Source organism: Bradysia coprophila, unplaced genomic scaffold (assembly GCF_014529535.1).
Source record: "Bradysia coprophila strain Holo2 unplaced genomic scaffold, BU_Bcop_v1 contig_87, whole genome shotgun sequence".
In the NCBI taxonomy this organism is placed as follows: domain Eukaryota; kingdom Metazoa; phylum Arthropoda; class Insecta; order Diptera; family Sciaridae; genus Bradysia; species Bradysia coprophila.
In genome coordinates, this window is record NW_023504014.1 from 2,335,608 (window position 1) to 2,351,407 (window position 15,800).

General features: G+C 35.2%; 1 long non-coding RNA gene and 1 other non-coding gene across 2 annotated transcripts; both read right to left on the reverse strand.

The window, feature by feature from the left end:
- Positions 1-1,547: 1,547 nt before the first annotated feature.
- On the reverse strand, positions 1,548-14,077 carry LOC119084698. Its single transcript, XR_005089119.1, has 3 exons — positions 14,013-14,077; positions 11,973-11,985; positions 1,548-1,561 (listed from the first exon to the last, which is right to left on the reverse strand). It is a non-coding gene; the product is annotated as an uncharacterized LOC119084698 (long non-coding RNA).
- Positions 14,015-14,098, reverse strand: Trnal-uaa. Its single transcript has one exon. It is a non-coding gene; the product is annotated as a tRNA-Leu (tRNA).
- Between the last annotated feature and the right edge of the window lie 1,702 nt (positions 14,099-15,800).

A 15,800-nucleotide genomic window follows, 5' to 3' on the forward strand; every position in this document is an offset into this window, starting at 1 on the left:
CAGAACGAAATTATTTGAAAACTTTAGATAATTAGGTAGTTTGTTCCAATGTCGAATTTAACCTTCCTTGGTCTTATTATATTACCGAAAGCAGATCAGAAAGTTCTTTGTCAACAAAGAAATAAATCCCAACATTTATCCCAAAAAATTCTTTCCAACAAAAAAAAATCCTGAATTCGAAGATTCGGGTCGGTCTGTAACACCCCACTTATCAAATACACAACTTGGAACCTCGGAAGTAATATACTATTAACGTGTACCACTCGGTATGTACGTTGAATTTACATCACTGATTCATCGCTATGTAAATAATCAATCACAGAACACACATTACGCCCTTTAGCCCGTAATCATTACCGGCCAGTTTATTTTGGATGGAACTTATTCGAAAATTAAATCGTTTTCACACACTGAAATTTAGTTGTTTTTCATAAATGAAACATTCAATAATCACCACTAGAGTAGCACTTTTGATTTGATAACATCATCCACTCAAGTAAACGACCTTTTAATTAAGAAAAAACAAATTCGCTGCGCTCCGCCCGCAAACTTTTGCGCTTAACGTAATCAGCCATTTACATGGTCTATGTTGTAATCTACTAATACATGCTAGTTGGGAAATTTTTATTTTGACTTGTGGGATTATAGCCCTTGCCTTCGGCATGTAATGTACTATATGCACCTATTGCCAGACTGTTATTTGACGTGTAGGCATTATGACCCACGCCTTCGGCTAGGGCAATAATGTCCTACACGTCAAAATACCAATCTTGGCAACAGGTGCATAATATATATTATCTGTCTAGAACGATAATCTCGAGCTTATCCCTCTAGGTAGTTTTTGTTTATCTCGATATATCTGTTCTCGACAGATAAAATATGATTACTCTTCTGTACGTCCGAGCGTCCTTTTTTGAAATGTTTTTTCAATCAACTATTAAGAAAATGTATGCTACGCCTATGATTGGGAACTAAATTCGAAATTATTTCCTTTACGTGTAGCGTCAGATTTTTAAATTTTTGTTTAAATGTTTCAGTCTTGATCCATTTTACTAAATAAATCTCATCTCAGCGATGCGTCCTTTTTTGATATGTTTTTCATTTAACTATTAAGAAAATGTAAGCTACGCCTATGCTTGGCAACTAAATTCGAAATTATTTCCTTTACGTGTAGCGTCAAAGCGTCCGAAACAAACAACACCCTCGAAATGAAATTTCATACTTTACTTCCCTTGGGTAACAAATATACCTATTCTTGGCCGCAAATATCTCTATCTGAAAAATACAGAAAAATTTAACTTTTCGATCATATTTTGCGTGTCGAAATCCGTCGAATTTCAGTCTTCAAGGGCAAAAAATATTTTCATGTGTCAAAAAGTTTCTTTCAAAAATATTTACACGTGACAAAATTATAGTCAAAGCGTCAAATATCAGCATGAATTTGCTTCAGCTGTTGATCGACAAACAATGAACACGGTTCATACTTATGTCATTGTGTAATGCTTTCCTTAACATAGATTGTGAGAGCAAAAATCATCGGTTTTTGAAATTACAATTTTGTCTTTACACTACAAGCATTTTGAATTCGCCAAGAAAAGACCACGATTTTTCCATTCAATTTGAAAACAGCCTCATTTCATTCCGTAATAAATAAAAAATGAAAACAAATAAATATCCAACGAACAGTCCGAATTATTCAATTAATAGTAGATTATTGAACTGGTCTACTTAACGCGTTATTAAACGAATGCTCTTATGTGTACAAGAATACAAGTGCAATATCTTGCTTAATCTGCCTAGAACGATAATCTCGATGTTATAAATCTCTGTTGGCTCGGACAGAGTTACAAAATCTACTATTAACTTGTAGGCGAAACCGTCTTTTATATCGATATCTTGTTCTGTAAAAAAATTATTACAGAACAAGATTTAAGTGTTTAATGGTTCATTTAGTGTCCTTTTACGTTGTTCTGAAATGTAGACTTTTCCGACCACCGACAAGTTAAAATGAATAATTTCGTGGACCGGGTACACACAGTATACATGTGTATGGCTGTTGAATAGCATCTCAAATCCAATAATTTATTATTCAAAAATAATATTACAATCCAAAGATGTGTGCGCAATTGAACTTGTTACCTCGACTGGTATAAATACCGTGCTGTTGTTGTTGATTCATTCATAAAATTACTGGAAGGTGTACATATTTTACAAAATGTGTTGTGGGAGTGAGTTAAAGTTTCATTCAAACTAGAATTCGAAAATGCATAACCAATTTGGTTTGGGATTTTTTTTCTCTTCTCTTCGTTTTTTTTTTGTTTGTAATGATTAACATGAATGAAATATAAATATAATTAAATAACCGTGAATCTTTTGAGTTGTCTCTAAACAAAAGAGATGTAACATGTAACAAGCCTCTGAAAGGTCATGTACGTAAATCCATTTTGAATATGATTAACCTCAGAAATAAGCAATTGTTAATGTGCTAGTGTAACTTGTTCATTGCTACATTTATTTATGAATTGATTTATTTATCATGAAAAGAGACTGAATATGAAAAATGTAACGACGAATTTTTAATACACAATAGGTGCGGTATTGTTTAATGCATGGAATACAATACACTCCGACGGCGACAAAGAATTTCTTTGAGAAAAAATACTGAGAAGTAGATAAGGTTCCCATTCATAAATAAACAGTAAAAGGGCATTTTGGCTGGAAAAGTGTTGAATGAGAAGTTAGTTAGCTAATTGGTGCACTAGGGGTAGTTGGTGACAAGTCGAAATCATTAAGAGCCTTTCGTAATGAGTCATTTGAAAAATGGTAGAACATGAAATGTCTAGATTTGGCTTTCAACAACCACACTTTGGGTGAGGGGACACATTCGCGAAAAGTTATCTCCGTGTGAATAACATTCCAGGACAGGCCTCAGAAATTGCCGCAAAGAAGAAACATGACCGGTATGAAGAAATTAAACGCAATTACCATTTCGTTGCGTTTGCAGTCGAAACGATTGGTCCATGGGCAAAGGAAACAATAAAACTTATTCAAACAATTGGGCGCAAGTTAAATGAACAAACAGGTGATAACAGATCGAGACATTTTTTCATACAGAGACTGTCTCTTGATATTCAAAGAGGAAATTATGAATCCATTTCCGGCTCACTTCTAAAATCAGAAGGTTTAAAAGAAATATTTTATATATATAATCAATACAAACGATTGTAGTATATACATTTCAAATTGTTGAATATAAACTTGGAAAAAAAAACTAAAAAGACCCCATCAACACTTCGGCCGAAATATTATCGTACACGCAAAATGCCAAATGCCCCCTGTCCATATACAGCAAATGCATTGCATTCTACAAGAAGAAATATATTTGCGTTTGAAGAAACAAATTGGAAAGTTCGTTGACTGTGGTTTGACAGCTGAGGAACTTTTGGAAACTGTGTGATTGAATTTTCCGATGTGAAAATGATTTGAATTTTATGTTTGTATTGATGATATCCTAGGATCCTAGGAGCAAGCAACACCTTTATTTTGAATAAATTTTTCTCTTTTGGGCTCGTTGATTTCTGCAAAACGATATAAAAGAACTTCGATAAAATTTGTTTAGAGATGGAATTAAGCAAGAACCTGACAAAAAAAAATGAATGATCAATTCAGCAGAATGCTATTCTTTCGTAATGTTGAAATACTACAAACAATACTTTGTGCATGTTATATCGCAATTACACCCCAGTCGCTTTGTAATATGCCTCGAGCAATTTTTAATGATAAACTTTTATTCAATTGACCATAACTCCAATCGAACATTTTTTTTTTATCAACAGTAAAAGCAGCAACGTTGCGTGTACATAATTACATAAAAGTGTTTTGACATCTCTCTGGGGTAAGCTATGCCAAGAGTGTCAAATCGATAAAAGTGTAGAATGACAGTGCAGCAAAATTACCTGGATAAATGATCAAATTGCATGATCATAGTCTCCACATGGTAATAATCAATATCTTCTTGATATATGCTTATTATTCAGATACTGGGCCAATTATAGAAAACATCACTTGCATGGAGTTTTTTAAAGCTACCTGTAGCATGTGTAGCATGTGTGTATGAAGTATTAGATTGAAAATTGAACATTGAATGGTTGTTGCAATACCCTCTTTAGCAACCTAACGTTATTCTATCATTAAAAAGGTAAAAATGCAACATAGCCTTTGCAATTTACATGATTCTACAAACAAAGAAATAAGTTATTTTGACAACGTCAAAACGAATTTTGTTTGCTTGAGAGAGTATTGGTTGCTGGTATTGCTGTTAGGATATTAACATGTTGACGATTAGGAAAGATTTTTTACAAACACTGATTTTCACTGAATTCTGTTGAATCAAAATAGTTTTCCAAATCGATAGCTAGTAATAGCAGTGGACATCGGTGAAATTGAGACGAGTTGGTATGTAACCTCTCTTGGTCTATAGTTTATTGTTATTTTCTTTTTTATTTTATTTCCCCTAATTATGTACCAACCACGGATTGTATCCAACACACCCTAGGTTAAGTGATGATAATAAATTGAATTATTAATAATAGGTAAACAAATTTGCTTCAGCTGGTCCACTGCTGTGGTAGTGATAAAACCGTGTAAAGACTTGTGAGCAGTTTTGTATGTGTGGATGTTCCTGTTCCAGATAAATTTATGTCTAAATTTCACTGACTTCGACTGTACTTTATCTCTTTTAAACTCACCACTAAAATAGAGTTGATATTCTTCAGAGCTACAAATTGATTATTGTATGAGAGATTACAATGATAATAATTCGTCACTTATGGTTTGTACAATTACCGTCTTATCACAGCATTACCCATCTGTCGTTCTTTACTGCCTTTGAGTCATCCGAAGAATCATTATTTCCTTGAACAGCACAAAAAATTACAGTAATCTGAATCTCCCTTTTAACGGTCTCACTTTTTCTAAAAATAAGGAAGTAGAAGCAAAATGTTTGACGGAAAAATTATTATTGATCTATTCACAGAACCACTTCTTACGATAAAATTTTATGAGTCAAATGTTAATCTTATAAATAAAAAATCAGAAATGAAAAAGTGGAAAAGAATTTCTTTCACTTTTACTTCTACTTTACTTCTACCATAATGATTTAACAGTTATGACAAGTTATGCTTTCAATTTTAACCGACGATGTTTTCAATTTTTTTTATTGGACTCACTACCCGATAGGGTCCAATATTTTTTTTCCTTACTTTCCAATGCCGAGTTTTACAGCACAAAAAAATGGTTCAAATTTTTGTAACTGAAGAGCTGAACCAGTTAAAAAAGGGTTAAATCGGTAAAAAAAGATTTATTGCTTGAAACAGTTAAAACTTGCCACATGCTAATTTGCCGAGAGTTTTTAAGTTCTTGTCGTCATCAGCTGAGTTTCTGTCGCACTGCTACATTTCTGCTTGGTTCATCAAATTGAACACCGCTCATGTAGCAACAATAACCAATATTCTTTCATGTCAAAGTTACGATTTTTGGCATTTCCCATTCGCGTTGATATTGCGAGTAAAATGAATGTGGAGCCTTTGATTCCCATAATAATGTAATTTGCACCGGTGAATTGGTTTTTATGACTCGGGGCATAAAAAGTTGAAATTGTTATTTTGTTTCAGTTTCCATGAAAAATACGGGAAAAAATCGGATAAATTGACAATTTCACTTTTAGTGCGCTGTCGCTGTGCGTTAAAGTGGATGTAGCGGAGAACTAATATTGATGAAAAACTGCTACGTACTGGGCGATATATTTTTCTTTCTTATAAATAGAAAAACTACGTATCAACTCACCCCACTGAAATTGTATTTCCAGATTTCTGGAATGGTAATAACAGCAAAAATTGCAAAATTAACAAGGGAATGTTATATTATTAGCGTATGGTTTTATTGATTGTCAGCCGTGAATAGGCCAACAATTCTACAAAGTTTCAATTTTTTGGGTTATTTTCCTCAATTTATTGTTAAACGAGCCGTCAGAACAGTCGGAGCGTTTGCTGCGACTGAGCCCCGTACAAACCCTAGTTCGTCCGTCGCCCTACTCTTACCGTAAGCCTACTGCGCCCGTAAACGTCGGTAAAGTAAAATTCTTATGAAATGTGTACGTCTTAAAAATTGCGCATAGCGCAATTACGAAGCCCCGTACGACGTTCCTTTCAAATGTAACACAAATTTCGAATTGACCTAAAATTAAGTAAGTATCATTTTCACCGATTTATATTGATTTTACAAAAATCCAAAATGGCAGCCGACGGCCATTTTGTTAGGAGGTGGAAAGTAGTACGGCTGCTTTAAATTCGTTAGTACCTTTCAAACAAAAAAAAAATTTGAAATTCGGTCAAAGTTTACTCGAGATATTAACAAAAAACACCACCTTCACTGTACGGCCGAGTAGTCACATATAAGCTCACTCCAAGAGACCTAGCTCACACTCCGGTGAATCGAATTTCATAAACTTTTTTTCCCCTGATTGGTACGGTCAATACCTATCTAATAAAGCAAAATCCATCTAAATACGTTCAAATTTGGCCAACCTAGAAGCAAAAACGGCTTGCCGCCCTGTACCTAGTTCACACCAAGGGGTCTAACTCACGAGTCGGTCATCCAATTTTCATAAACTTTTTTTTTGTCGATCGGTATTGTAAATACCTTTCATTTGACGTATCACTTACAAGTGTAGTGCTTAAATGTCTGGAGATATCGTCGAAAAACAGTTAGGCACTTATTGGGCCCCAGCTCCGGAAGGGTCGACCCAAAATCGCCCATTTTCGAACTTAGCCTCACTATTTTGACTATCTTTCAGGGAAAAAAAAATTTGAAATCGGATTTGATTTACTCAAGATATCGACGTGACAGACGGACGGACGGACGGACGGACAAAATTTTTATTGCGGATTCGTTATCTATGAACATAGGCAAACACTTTGCCCTTACCGTCTGCTTCGAATTCCATCAATTACACACGGCATCGTAATCCTATAAGCCCCTTCGTACTTCGTACGGGGCTAAAAAGTGTTTTGACCACGCTCTGACATCACATGACATTTAGACACATTACACCCAAAATGACAGATACCTGTTAGCTGGAATTGAACGACGAATCGAATGAGGTATAACTCAATAATATCGGGGAGACCTTGTTTAAAAAGTTGAAAATTTGTCTGACGAATTGGGGAATTGACTCTTGTGTCGGAGTAAAACTTCTCGCAGAATTGATTGGCGCGGAACTCCACATCATCGGAAGCATTTTTCGAAATATTCTCGAGAATAAAGATGAACTAACTCTGAATTCGTTACAAGAACTCATATTAAGCTAAGGGTTCGTGCATAAAGTCATCATTTTCTGTATATCGACAATTTAAAATATCTTTCAGTTGAAGAGACGCTTCGACCTCCCGACAATTCAATGGCGACTATTAATCCGACGCCGAAAACAAAGCGTCTCGACGAATTCAACGTAAAAAATCGTCAGAAAGACTTCCCAAAGATGTTTTTAAAACGTCGAGCGTGCTTGTTTCAAAAATTGAAAATTTGTCTGACGAATTGACTCGTAATAATTTAGATGCAGAATCCTTTTTAGCAAAGCGAAGTATTACATTACATAATGCGTTATCTTTATAAAAATTTAATGCTACGTTCAGATGCGTTGTTGTGGTTCAAGCTATCAAATGTGTATTTATACATATTTATATATAAATCAACTGGTCATCAATTGTAAATAATAGCTAAATTTCGTCTTTTTGAATTCAATGGCCTTCAATGTCTTAAATTCACACTAAAGTTCGTTTCAAATCCCACCTTTTTAGTACACAAATGATTTTTTTTTAAGTGTAGACACATATACTAAGGTAACATTGTCAATAGCTCCATCTACCAAAAAAACGCAAACACTTTGCTGCGGTCTACACTGTTATTTGAAAAACAACACGTGCAGTGTTCAGAGCTTTCTTCGCTTTCTCACAATATTCTCCTTCGTTTAATTTGTTGAGTGCAGATGGCATTGTAAACGACAACATGTTGTCAGTACACCAAAGAGCTGTGTTTAATAAGCTTTTTTCTGTGTTCAGTAAGCCTTTTATCCATAATGTATAGTCATTTGTGTACCTGTTTTGGACGATTGATTTTAGGCAATTTCGCGGATTGTAGGCCGAACGAAGTGAGGTCTACAAGCGAAAGTGCCTTAAATCAACCGTCCCAAACAGGTGCACATGTGAGTTTTCATGCAGAGGGCCGGAAACCCGAGAAAATTCGAAAAATTGCCCTCATTTTCGGCCCCGAAGCATGAAAATATTGTTATCAATCCATTGAGACTTTATCCGTGACTTTACATTCATCCAGGAGTAGTAAAAATCAGTCTCTTAAATACACTGTTGAAATAAGTAATATGCAGAATGAGGAACTAGCAAGAGTCACAAAAGTCACTTAGAAAGTGTCACCATCTGTAAATGAAAATCGCCTATGCAATGTATACAATTCACTTGCATTTACGACGATAAAAGTTACGGAGTGCAGGAGAGTGTAAGAAAGACGTACGGAAGAGCTTTTTTTCATAGGTAATGGTAGTTGAAATCGAACCGACTTTTGTTTCTGATTTTGATTTATCAATGTTTGAATAAAAGAAGCAGCAAAACCAACAACATCCCAATCGTCAACAATAATTTATTTGTTTTAGTTTCTTTTCACTTGGTCATGAACAATTACACTGGGCTAGGTAGGTAGGTTTTATTTTAAATTTTTAGACCCGTACGAAGTACTGGGGTCTTATGGGTTTACGCATACGTTTGTAACACGTCGAATTGGACTCCCTGAGTAAGGGGAAACCTATTGTGGTTGTCTAGAGATGCCAAATCCGCGAAAAAAAAAATGTCCGTCTGTCCGTCCGTCTGTCCGTCTGTCCGTCTGTCTGCACGATAACTTGAGTAAAACGCATCCGATTTTGAAAATTCTTTTTTTTCCCGTTTGGTAATGTCAAAAGACAGGCTAAGTTCGAAGATGAGTGATTTTGGATCGACCCCTCCCGAGCTGTGGCCCAATAAGTGCTTTACGGTTTTTCGAAGATATCTCCGGACATTTAAACGTTAAACTTGTAAGTGATACGTCAAATAAAAGGTATTTACAATACCGATCGACAAAAAAAAAGTTTATGGAAATCGGATGACCGACTCGTCAGTTAGACCCCTTGGTGTGGAACAGGCACAGGGCGGCAAGCAGTTTTTGCTTGTAGGTCGGCCACATTTGAACATATTTCGTCTGTTTTAGCTTTATTAGATAGGTATTGACCGTACCAATCAGGGAAAAAAAATTTATGAAATTATGTTCTCCGGAGCGTGAGCTAGGTCTCTTGGAGTGAGCTCTTATCTGGCTACTCGGAAGTACAGTGAACGTGGTGTATTTTGACAATATCTCGAGTAAATTTTGACCGAATTTCATGAATTTTTTTTTGTTTGAAAGGTATTAACGAATGTAAAGCGTCGGTACTATTTCCGGTCTCCTAACAAAATGGCTGCCGGCGGCCATATTGGATTTTAGTAAAATAGAAATATCTTGGGAAAAATGATACTTAGAGAGTTTCTGTTAACATGGAAATAATTTGTTATGTGTGTGGGGTTTCAGGGATTCCATATACGGACATCTATATATACCTATATACAGCTATATTGAGCTATATACAGGCATATAGAGCTATATAATAGCATATATTTATCTGTGAAATGTTTATTTATAGTGAAATATAGTTAAATATAGCGGTATATAGCTGTTTAAATAGGAATTTATGAAATTTGTCTTCGTACGGGGCTGTCTATATTGCCTCCGGCAATTTAGTTGTATATGATAACAAGGCAAAGAGTGGATAATGTAAGTGATTTTAAAGGGAGAATAGTTTTTCAGCAGAGAAGAAAATGAAGTAAGAGAAATGAAGAGTTTCACATTAAAGGCTTTTGATACGAATAGGTGTTTCGTACGGGTCGGCGTTAGCTATGTTTATTATATTCGTTGGTTGTATAATAAATTTCAAACAAAAAACGCTTGTTCGAAATGCGTCATTTGGTACATAATATGTGTAATAAACGTGCGATTCTGTAAATTACCGCGACAATTCACTTGGTGTGAATACAAAATACGAAAAAAGTCATAAAACTTTTGTACGAAATATTCAAGGTAACAGCCAAAAAGATTCTCAGAAAAAAAAATCGGAAAAAATGGTTTACGTGATGTGTTTGGTAATTGCAATTAAAAAGATCTGATATGAGTAATCGGACGCGTTTTCCTCACTCTTATTCTATTTGAATTAATAAAATGTTGTGTTATTCAGTGAACATTCCATTTTGAGCGTAAGCTCACATCGATTCATCTGCAATGAACATTATCAAAAAAGCGAACAATCTGATTTGGTTATATAATGGCCTTGGTTGCAGCATTTTTATCGTCGAAATAGCGCTACTGGGTAACAGTGGAGAGCAAATAAAAAGACTTTTGACTGTGTATGAATTTCGTTTTACATGGCTCTCGATCCTTTAGATTTGAAGAGCGACGTCGATGCAAAATGTAACATAAAGGCAACTTCGAGATTCGAAAGTGTCCATTAACCATGTCTAGAATCACGATTACCTGACTATCCGCGTCACTTCGTCGGGGAGATATTACTCTTCGAAATCGGGGAAACTTTTAGCTCCTCGACTAGATGACCGAGAACAATAATTTTTACAGCAATATTGATGGTCGACGGTCTTTACTTAAGTTCTTTTCTTCAAGCAAACCATGAAGATTTATAAACCGTCGATATGGAAGATGTATACTGAGCGAAGTGTGTCGCACAACTTTAAGACACTGTAAACAACCACTTCATACAAAATAGTACTATATTTGGCAGCTGTCGATTTTGATCACCTTTGCTTCAAATGCGTTTGTACTGAATCACATTTTTAGTAGAGGAAAACCGTTTCAAGAGGGCAATATTTAATGAACTCTATCACATCTCTTGCAGAGTGGACTTTAAAGACATAAAATCGTTATTTGTTTACCAAGGGGAGAAAATGGGAAATTCTAACAAGAGCGAAAGTTTGCGACCAGACCGAAGCGTACATGGCGTGATTAACCGTTTTTATACACGAAACATCAGTTAGTTTCAGCATTTTTCAAAGCCAAAACAAAGTGACAGTTGCAAAGAGAAAAAACGTTTGTTCGTCCCATGGGAAATGAAACGATGAGAAAATAAATAATTGAACTGTCATCAGAGATAGCTCCAACAAAACGCCATCTTCTAATAGCCATGTGGAAATTGTTATCGTCACAACCGCAAAAATCCAAGGCTGTATACTTTGGGGAGGTCACGCAGATCGCCATTTTATTAGATACGCGGGAACACACCTTTTCCATACAAACAAATTCACCAAAATTGAATTTGTATGACGTGGTGAATTTTTTGTATGAAACGTGGTGTGTAACCCGCGTATCTGCATCTGCGTGACCTCCCCAAAGTATACAGCCTTGCAAAAATCAGCGATGGCACTGCCTTTTAAGATACGAAATTTAAAAATCAAAATAATTTGTTAGGAAATTAAATTTTCGATCACATTGTCCGTGAAAATATTGTTTCATGAAGTGACAGAAGTGACCGACTTGCCGACAGCGTCAATCATTGAGAGCACGACAGAGTAAAGTTAACCAGGCAGTAGCGCTACTTTGACTAAAGACCTAAATAATCTAGTAGCCCTACATTTTGTGCGAATAAAATTTTACAATTTATGTCAGTGTTCATTTGAGTTCATTTTTATACAGTGAATTAGGTCCCTTATTTGACGTTTCGAAAATGAACCGCTCCTGTCTGGTTTATTTTACTCTGCCGTGATTGAGAGTCCTTTGAAATAGTGCTCAAGCACACAATTTATTGTTTGAGAAAATTAGGGCTATTCACGCCGCACGGATTAAATAAAACTCATTTGTACAGATTTCTCTGTTACCGGAATTTCTAATTTCACATATTATGATCTCACGAGTTACGTGGTTTTTGTTACGAAAATCTTTTTTAGCTCACGGACTTAACATCATAACATGTCCATTACATTTTACAGAACTAGCGCTTCAAATGATCTCCTTTGCAGATAAAAACACTCCATGAACCATAAAATTGTCAACGAGGCCAATTAAATTATTTCCAGTTAACAAATAAATTTAAATTTAATCTAATAACGCAACGACACACACCTCTCTCGTCTGTCTATTTGTAACAATTTTAAAACATTAATTTTTCGGTATCGTGTGGGTTTTTCCATAAATGATTTTAGCGAAAATGTGCCTACCAGTTGACAATTTTGCTACCGCATGAAAAGTAATAAAAAAGAAAGATGGAAATATAACTGTAAGATTGTAAGACGAGAGAATTAAGTGCAGTTTCTATCTATGTTATGTGGCGATAAATTATCATGAATAGATGGAATTTATACAGCAAGACCACAATAAAAACGTGTGTTGAATGATACGAGTCTTATGACACCTATTTCCTAAGGATTTTTCATTTAAAATTAATTTTTTTAAGAGCATGCTTAAAAAATTGGGACCTGAAAGCCTCCGAACGACCTCCGATATCAACATTTTTTAACGGGTGGAAACGGATTTGTTCCACAGATTTTCATACTTTATCCATCGCCGAGTTTCTATGAGCAACGAATAAAACTTTATAGAGACGATGGAGCGTAAAAAACTATGAAAAAATCCGTTTCCGCCTGATAAAAAATGTTGCCAGCGGAAATCGTCGTAGTATATGCGTTCAAAAATGCAGACCTCCGCCTCTTGCAATAGTGTTGCATGACCAGGTAACTGAGATCAAATTTTCAACAGTTAATTCAAATTGAAGCAATAGATGAAGGATCAATCTAATGCCTGAAACTGCAATTCTTTCCTGAAACTAGAGTTTTGAGCTTGGTTTTGAGTCTTCTGAAAATTTATAAAAGTCCTTCAACCATTCGCATGAATTCATTTTTTTTTCTCCAAATATTGAAATATAAACCCTATGTCCGTAATAATCTGTTGTTACATTTTACTCGCACCTTGTCAGTCTATCGTAAGTTATAATTTTCGGAAAGTTGGCAGCTGTGAGTCAGAGCAAATGACTCAGAGGTGTAGCGTGTAGGTAATTCCATTTAATCATAATTGACAACCTTCAAAAACACAACAATGATAAAGTACGATACGTGAAATTTTTGGAAATGTGCACGAAGTACCCTCTCAGCTAAAACAAAAAAATAAGATGTAATTTTAGGAAACAGTCTGCTGCCACCTCAATAATCCCAAGAGTCCAGAAGGGAATCCAAAATAATTTCATCATTCGAATCTCTCGAATTCTGGAACGGGGAAGATGTCAAACTATGTGGGGTGGGGCAAACAATTATCTGAAAAGTTTAAAAACAAACACAAAAATACTCACAATCCTTCAAATTCCTTGAATTCTAAAACTGGTAGGATGGTTATCACAAAAATCCAGAAGGGAACAAAAAAAAACTCAGAAATCCTTCAAAATCCTGAAGTTGTAGAACTGGGAAGAAGGTTTACTATCTCGCTATCACACTCAAATATGAGTGGTGGTGAACCTAAATAATTCCAAAAGCTGCAATTTTTTTATAAGAACCGATTTTGTCTTCAGTTACATGCAAAAGCCATCTCCTATCATTCTACGGCGCGTGTAAATACCCTCGATAATTGCAATAAATCTCCGAACATACTCGACCGATTTTTCCCTTTTTCGAATCGATAATTCATTCAATTTCTAACCGGCATTCCAACCAGCCATTTTTCTGATTTCTCAATAGCACATTTTGGTCGTCAAACTTATGAGACCCTACACTTCGTACGGGTCGGTTAAGAAATCAAACACCGTTTGTTTATCAAAAACGATTTTCCTCTCAACTATCTATTACCAATAACTTAAGTTTGTAAAAGTGTTAATAAAAATATCAAAAAAAAACTTTGTCAGGTGTGGGGTTCGAACCCACGCTCCCCTTCGGGAACCAGAGCTTAAATCTGGCGCCTTAGACCGCTCGGCCAACCTGACACACTAAAAATGCAAGACAAAATACACATGTAAGCACTGATGCTATTCATATACGAAAACAGTTTGAGAACCATTGGTTAAAACAATTACAGTCAAATCACACAATCTACTATATACACTACACTCATACAATTCAGTGTGTTTCGTTGGTGTGTGAAAAATTGTAGAATAGACTTGAATCGCTTGTAATAAACTAAATTGAGTATGGTTACTGCGAAATGTAGTCGAACTTATATTAGGTTTGAACAATATAAGGGCAATGTGTGGAATGTGTGGTATGGTGGTGATGTTATCGTGGAAGTAGAAATTGATTCAAATGAATCAGAAATAGTAGTTTGAATTGAATGCAAATATCGACTCTAACGCTATCTGCTAATCAATAAAAAAACTTATAAATGCAAGCTTGTACTAATGGCGTGTGGGAAGACTCAGCAATTGTCATATAGCTGTAGACCATTCAAAGGTCCTGTGATTTTTATAGTGAAAATAGGTGAGATGCTTCGTAGCGTGAGATTCTGACAAGAAATATTGTTTGAGGAAAGTACAGATGTGGCCTAGAGCTGAGGCTCCCGATTCTTTGATATGTCAGAGCTTGGGCAGCTATCGTTTATAGGGTTGAGATTATTGAAAAATATTCAGACTTGACAGAGATATCTAACTTTGATTCCTCAATCACATCCAATCGTTAAAATATTCCCATAAAACAAAAATTGAGTTTTCCGTAACAATTGGTGCATTTTGGGTAGATATATCTCTCTCTCACTCTTAATTTATTTCTTATGATTTTAAAAGGAAGTGTTATTTGACACGGATAATAAGTATAACGAACATAATGCGTTGTCATACAAAGGAACATGACTTTGATTGAGTGTTTCAAGTGAATTTCAACAAAAAAAAAAGAAGTCGTGACAGAGTGTATCGTTAACCATTTATATACGAAAATACGGTCCATGCCTTTCACAATGTAAATCGATAAACCAAATCTCTGATATCCATCTCTGCTACACTTTAAAACTCATAAATTTGAATATTAAACTTTTATAAGAGTTATATCCGAGATCTATTAGATTATTATAATAAGATTGAATCATACTTACTGGTTGGACTATGAATTGAATATTATGTATGTGTAGTGTATATATATATATACGCGCACGGCATATGTGAATAGGGAACAACATCTCCCATTACGTATAGTAGAGGAAATTCGATTTAATGTACCCAGCACGAGAGATTTTATAAAATAACTGAAATTAATCAAAAATATCGATCAAAACTAGTTTTTCCGTACCCGATGTACCCGACGTTAACGATCGTTTTATTTTTATTTTATTTTTTGTATTTTCGTTTTTAAATAAAAGGCTTGGTATTATACGGAGGTAAAACGATGCAATCGATTCGCTGTTCCTTCAATGTTACAATAGGTTAGGTACAGTAAATTGCTGGGTGTTAAACTTAACATGCAACTTATATCAACTAATTGCGGGTATAAGTTCAATGTGCTACAAAAGAAATAAGTAGTTCAAACATCTCAAAAATATGAGCAGAGCAGAGCATTGAACAAAAATTCGGTTTCATTTGTCCTCAGAAAAATCTGTCCGTTTTATTGAGCAAAGAAGGTGATTAAACTTTCGGCTCAAAAGATTCTAGGTTCAGTGGAACCATAGCACTGTTCAGTGATATGGTGAAACGTATAGTTCGT